At 36.2% G+C, this 6,858-nt stretch overlaps 1 long non-coding RNA gene across 1 annotated transcript; it reads right to left on the bottom strand.

Annotated features, from left to right (window-relative positions):
* Positions 1-6,027: 6,027 nt before the first annotated feature.
* On the bottom strand, positions 6,028-6,787 carry LOC109863255. The gene is made up of 3 exons (XR_002251309.1): positions 6,560-6,787; positions 6,311-6,369; positions 6,028-6,234 (listed from the first exon to the last, which is right to left on the bottom strand). It is a non-coding gene; the product is annotated as an uncharacterized LOC109863255 (long non-coding RNA).
* Positions 6,788-6,858: the final 71 nt, after the last annotated feature.

Raw genomic sequence — 6,858 nt, 5'->3', positions numbered from 1 at the left:
GAGCGCACACGGACGGCGGTTCTCGCTTGTGTGCGTATCCCCACCACTTCAGTGTTTTCGGTGCTGGCCGGCTCGAGCCTTGCGACGAAAGACCGGTGACGCGATAGACAGCGCGATTGCCCGTCTCACTTTAAAAGAAGGACGGATAAACTTAACCACTGAGGGCGCCACTTTCCGGGCAGAGACCCCAGTGCGGACTTCGGGTCTTACTCCAGGACCCTCTTAAGAGAAATTAAACTCTTGCTATAAACGCCGATGCGCAATTTTTTGATTGGATTTGAAAGACTCATGTCTGTTCGGGATAAGTTAATATCGCTTTCGCGATATGTTTCTTTTGCGAAATTTCAAAACGTCTTCAATCTAGAATATATTCTTCCAGAATGTATTTATCAGAGCTCGTTTTTTTTACTGTGTTATCTGAAGCAATTTAAATAATCAACTGTTTGTGAATACAAACTTTTAAATTACGTTAATGTAATATCAAGACTTTTAATTGAACTCAAGTGAAGACCGATAAGATAAAAAACATCGTTATATGTTTGCGTCAAACTTTCGGTATTTTCGTAAGATTCTGACCGCTCGGTTGCCAAAATATATCAAAGATTAGTATCAGAGGTCAATATTAAAATATATAAAAGTTGGTGGCAGAGGCAAATGTTGATTACATAAGAAAAAACGAGATTTGAAAACAAGATTCGAATTTCTTGCTATAAGAACGATCTCCTTCGGCGCGATTACGCATTGTCGTTCGGGAGTAGACGCCGCGCTACGTCCGTCGCAACATTGTGCGTGTTTTTCGGGGTTTGGCTGCTCCCCGCTATACGTTTCTTCATTGTCAATCTGACAGAGCTTTGCTAGCTGCGAAGAGAGAGACTACACCTTTTACTTTCGTGTCTTTGCGGGACACTTTGAGAGTTCTACGCTCGACGCGCTCGAGATCGCGACGTCCTTCGAGAATCGTACAGAAAATTGCCGCTAAAACAAACTTAGTAGAATCGTTACGTACGATCGTAGCGTGAGACACGCATCGCGTCCTTAACAAGGTTTTTGAGTGGATTTGTTTAGAAGTTGATTTTGCGTATTCAGGTGCGCAATTTGCGTGAATATTATTACACAAGATACTAATTGTCGCGACAGATGTAAAATAAAAAAGAATGTTGTCGTTGCAGATTCCATTGTTCCTTTCCTTGAGAAGAAGTTGAGATCCGTATCGTGGAAGAGCGTCGAAAATTCCAAGACTTGAACATGTCTGGCGCATTAGTCTCCCTAAAAGACGGATGCTGGACGACCGTCGTCCTTTTGTGCTTGTGTTTGGTCCTATTTCTACCTGTGGTGTTGGCGCGAATGAAGTTTTTGCATCACCTGAAAGATATACCCTATCCCAGAGCGTTGCCCATCGTCGGCAACGCCTATCAGCTCAACTGCACGCAAGAAGGTAAGTAGTAAGTTCGCTCGCAAGTTTTCACGCGTTCAAAAAAACAAAACAAAATGTCTCGCAACAAGACACCGATCGGCGGTGACCCATATTTTGCAACGCGAAACAACCAATAACATAACTGTTACCACCAAAGATAGATTGTTATTAGCAAGTAACGTCTCTCGCGAGGTTAACAAAAGTGTGTCCTCTTTTTTTTTTTTTTTTTTTTTTTTACACTGGCAAAATTAAATTTTCCGTCTTTATTTTCTTTTAATTTTGCACCTTCGTTTTTTTCTGAATTTATTTTAGCGTCTAAATGTATATCGAGAAGGAGCAAGGACATGGTCGAGAGATGTAAATAAACGTTACTTATATTTTATGTATTACATTTTAACACATTCGTTTCGCCGCATAATCTTTTAATCTCTCACTATCCGATTGAAATTTCGTTTAAAACTTTGCGAGCAACCGAATCACATTGAAATGCAACTTTATTTTTAGTTATTGTTAGGCGCAAATATTAAGTCTAAAAGAAAATTTGCACACATATAAACGCGGATATAATGATGTAGATATACTGCTCGTTGTCATTTTATCGCGCAAACAGCACAGATATACAGTAGTTTTCTATTAAAAAGTCCGTCTTCTCGTTGTGTATGCACGAGTTTGGACGCGTGACGCGTGTGCTTATTTTTTCTTTATTTATATTTTTTTTTTTAATGCAAAGTTCTGACGTCACAGTTCATAGATCATCATGATACGTAGTGAAAAAACGACATGTAAATGTCAAGAGAAGAAAATGTCAAACCTCTTACTCTTGACTTCTGTCGTCGAAAAAGATCGTGCTATTTACAAAGAGAAATAGTTATTATCGCATATTAAAGAACAAAAACAAAACGAAGTGTAAATATTCTTTTACTCGCTTTAACAAGAACTTTGAAAATTTGGTTTTCGACAAAGAAAATTGTCGAAAAATTAAATAAAAATGTTTATTTCATAGATACGAGTAAAAAGCGTGGACATATAAACAAGCGCGATCGCTATTAACACACGTTGTAAACGCAACAATGTCGTTCATGTCTGGGTGACGGTTTCACTCGTTTAAGTAAATCAAAATTTGCAAAGATATTTAACATATAACGCGAAAATAATAATTTGAACTCCGCAGAGAAAACATATCCGATTTGTACCGAACGTTGAGCGTGTTAAAAGACACAAATACCGAAGAAAGCGAACATTTAAAAATAGAACGCGACGAGTTGACGTAGATCACGTTTGGCAAATTTTACTCCGTGCGTAGAAGACATCTGTTCAAATATATAGGTCACCAATATAAGTCACTATGTTATCAGCAAGATCCGCGTTAAAAACTGACTTGTGCAATTTGTTTTTTTGGTTTTAAAATAACGCAATCGTGAATGATTGGTAATCAAATTGCAATCGCACATCGGATAATTAATCTGCTCAATCGTCGCATTACGGTGACGTTGTATCGCTTCCGATTAATTGTTGCGCACACACTTCTAATTCGCGACTCATCATCAATGAACAAGTGAAAATATTGCTTATTTCGCCAATTATATTTCGCGCACGCACGTCACACATGCCGGTTATGCAACACGAGTAAAAATCGAAAAAAAATCGTAAAATTTTCAGCAAGAGTATTTTGTCAGATTCACAAACCTATCCGATAACGTAACGACCTTGATGTTCCTCGAAAGTCGCGCGCACACGGATGATTGTGCAGCTCGGTGCAACGGTATTGGGGCCAGACACGTGCCACGCTCGTATATAGCTTTTAGCGCCACGCATCGGACTAACCAAGAAAACGTGTGCACTTTTTACCTGATCGAACGCGCCTCATGACTTTGGCTGCGTTTATTTGTCAGTCAACAAAAATCTAGTTCACATCACAGATGTATATTACAGATTTTTATCCGGTATTGGAACGCAGTTTGTATTTCGTAAAATGTGACAAAGAAAAAAAATTAAATTTATTGACCGACATTGACTTTATTTTGACCAAAACGCTTCGGAGGAATTTTTACACGCGCACCGCGTTGATTTTTTTGCAATCATTTATATAATATCAAAGTATAACTTTCTCGAGCGCTGAAAAAAAAGAAAAAAATAAAAATAAAGAGAGAAGAATAATTCGCGCGATCGATGATAATCGTCGAGGCTGTGCGGCGAAAACGGAGAAGAAGAAGAAGAAGAAAGTGAAGAAGAAAATGAAACGGGTCGAGGTCGTTCGAACAGTCTGAATTGACGTAATTGCAAGTGGTGATTTCAGGCAGTTTTACAAGACTCATATTCTTTCCCTCTCTCAAATATGATAATATAAAAGAGAAAACATCGACGGAACATCTTCTTAACAAGGCGATAGATGTTTCTTGTGTGTCTGGCGACGAAGTTGTCGGGGACTTCATTGCAATCGAACTCTTTTGTCTACTCGAAAAAAAAGAACGAGACGCTAGAACAATCAGAGTTTTGGATGCGTGCTTAGTCTTAGCACATCCGTCAGTTCGACCGATATTATGAAAAAAAAACGTTTTTTATTTTTTATAATATATTTTCAATTTTTTTAATATCTGAAAATAACTTTGTATTATTAAAAATATATAATTAAAATATAATTAAAACAGTTTTTCGTCATTTTGTGACGAGTCTGATTGTTCCGAGTGTTTAATACTAAGCCGACACGCGTCTGTTACGTTAAATGCGGCAATGCTAATTGAGCGTTACAGTATCGATATAAAAAGCGACATACCGATTAACACGCGATGATGCCATCTGCGGAAGTTGCCGTTCGAAGACTTGGCGAAGAACTAGCGCGGCCGTTATCGTCTCACAATGTTCGTTCGTGTTTGCTTTCAATTTTTTTCGTAGGTTTAAATTCATTTAAAGATAAGTTAATCATACGGTTAACAAAGTCTCGTTATTCAAATGGTTTTCTTTTATTTATTAACGCACTCGCTCGCTTATTTTTACTTATATTTTGTTTCTTTGGATTCAATTTTTGTTGTATTTTTTTTAACTTGGTTCTATCTTTGTTTTATTTGTTTGTTATATTTTTTATATACTTCTTAGATTTTTTTTTATAAAAGAAAAAGGCTTTTTCGTTGACAGATAAATAAGTACGGGAGTAATGGTGTATTTATTTATCGCGACTCGTTTAGACAATTAACCCTACCGCCACGTCGCCATCGGGTGAGAAGGCTAATGGTTTTCAAAGCGCGATATTATGTTCTAACACGCTGTTTTTATTATCTGTTTCTTAAGTTAATAACAAACTGCTCTAAAGCCAGGACACGAGAGAATAATTGTTTTTTTTTTGTTTTATTCAAAGCGCGTGTATGTTTTGATCAACTCTCTTATTATTATCAATAATAAGAACGCAAATGAGATAAATGCGTTTGAACTCCGAAATCGGTAAAACCGAATTTACGTCAGAGAGACTTGTCAAGATAAAAAAAACTTGACGAGCCGTGAATAGTTAATATTTTCATATTTTTATTTTGTTGCAATTTAGTGCAACAAACTGTGAGACTTTTTCTCGATCTCTCACGAGAATTCTCACAAATCGATTTAGCTCTCCGAAGTAATTTCGCCGTCGAAAGGCCCGGCTATTACGCGCGTTATGTCACATTGTTGATCCGTTGATAATAACATAAAAATGGGGGGAAGAGAGAGAGAGAGAGAGAGAGAGAGAGAGAGAGAGAGAGACGAAAGAGTGTCCGGTGCGCAAGAATAGAAGCTCATACAATCGAAGGACGTCTTCCGTCTCGTTAGCAGTTCGCCAAGGTCGTCTTCGGCGTCTAATACCTTTTTCAGAACAACGTTTCTTTTCCTCTTCGTCTCGTCCTCGTGTAAAATAATGGATCAGAAAGAGCTGNAAATTGATTCATATATTCGTGGCAAGGCTGATTATGAGTTACAAGGTCTCCAACTCGTTTTTTTGAAGTCCAAGACCAATAGTCACTGACTTTTTGCCATGGCCTAGAATTGTTTTTCAACCATAATAAATATTCATCATAGTTAGCAACATCGTCGTTATTCAACTCATCTACAANAGATAAAGATATATAAATGATAATCTTTAATTACAAATAATTTTTATTTTNACAAATACAACATACATAGCTGATAAATGTTACTAAATTCATTTTGTACAATATATTCAAACTTTATACAGAAACTTACAATTTTCAGTTATATCAGGTATTGTTTTTACAGGTACAGTTAGTAATCCAGCTTTTAAAAGCTTTCTTCTGGTTGAATAATATTTAGTGAGAATTTTCCCCCTTCCTTGAGACTCGCCTTTTTCATTTTTAATATACCATACACTCTGCAAGAACAAGTATTTATAAAATAATTACAAAAAACATACTAAAAGTATGTGTGTGTGTGTGTGTGTGTGTGTGTGTGTGTGTGTGCGCGTGTGCGCGTGTGTGCGCGTGTGCGCGTGTGCGCGTGCGCGCGTGCGTGCGCGCGTGCGTGTGTGTGCGTGTGTGTGTGTGTGTGTGTGTGTGTGTGTGTGTGTGTGCGTGTGCGTGCGTGCGCGCGCGTGCGTGTGAGATGCCCCGTAATTGTCTTAAACTGACTTTTTCTTCAGTAGGAAATAACTTTTTCACTTGTTCGCTCAAATATGATGCTCTGCTTCTGGTAATACTACAGTTTATGTTCGGTGTTAGCTCATTACTGACAATTATTTTAGCAATTTTGTTTCGTAAATCATTATTTAATTTATTGTCTTTTTTATATGTATTTAGCACTATCAAGCCGTCATCTGATTTTCTTAAAACAGCTTCAAGATTCTGAAAAAATAAACATAATATAATAAAGAAATATAATACATATTTTTATTTTACTTTGTATATTTAATTTTCTTACATATTCATCATCAGCAAGACGTCGTTTTTTCGATAAATTTTCACTTTCAAATGGTACATCTAATCAAGAAACAGTTTTATTTCATATTAGTTAATAGAGTATTATATATCTTAAATAATTCAAATATATACATTTAGACTTGATATAAGAATACTTCCTAACTTGTAATAAAAAAATTATAAAAACTAAATATAAAAATAAGAAAATATTATAAAAATTATGTGTGTATGTTTTTCAATATATTCTTACCGCTAAATACACTTGAGACATTGTCTGAAGCATTATCAGAATTTTGCTGACTTATTTCTGATAAAGTCTCTATATCCAGTATAATATCTTGTGTATGTGTTGATGTATTGATATTTATAATTTTCTCTATATCACTTTCTTGTGTAAGTGTTGTCGATGTATTGATATCTATAATTTTTTCACTTTCTATATTACTGTCAACAATTTGTTCTTGTTGTTGAGTCGACTGTTGAAGTGACTGGAAAAAGTGTTATATATAAATGTATTTTAAAAAAAGATAAATTGGCTTTTTTGGTCGG

This window comes from Pseudomyrmex gracilis, unplaced genomic scaffold (genome assembly GCF_002006095.1).
Source record: "Pseudomyrmex gracilis isolate BER0280 unplaced genomic scaffold, ASM200609v1 scaffold_3818, whole genome shotgun sequence".
Taxonomy (NCBI): domain Eukaryota; kingdom Metazoa; phylum Arthropoda; class Insecta; order Hymenoptera; family Formicidae; genus Pseudomyrmex; species Pseudomyrmex gracilis.
This window is presented reverse-complemented; position numbering and strand designations above follow the sequence as displayed.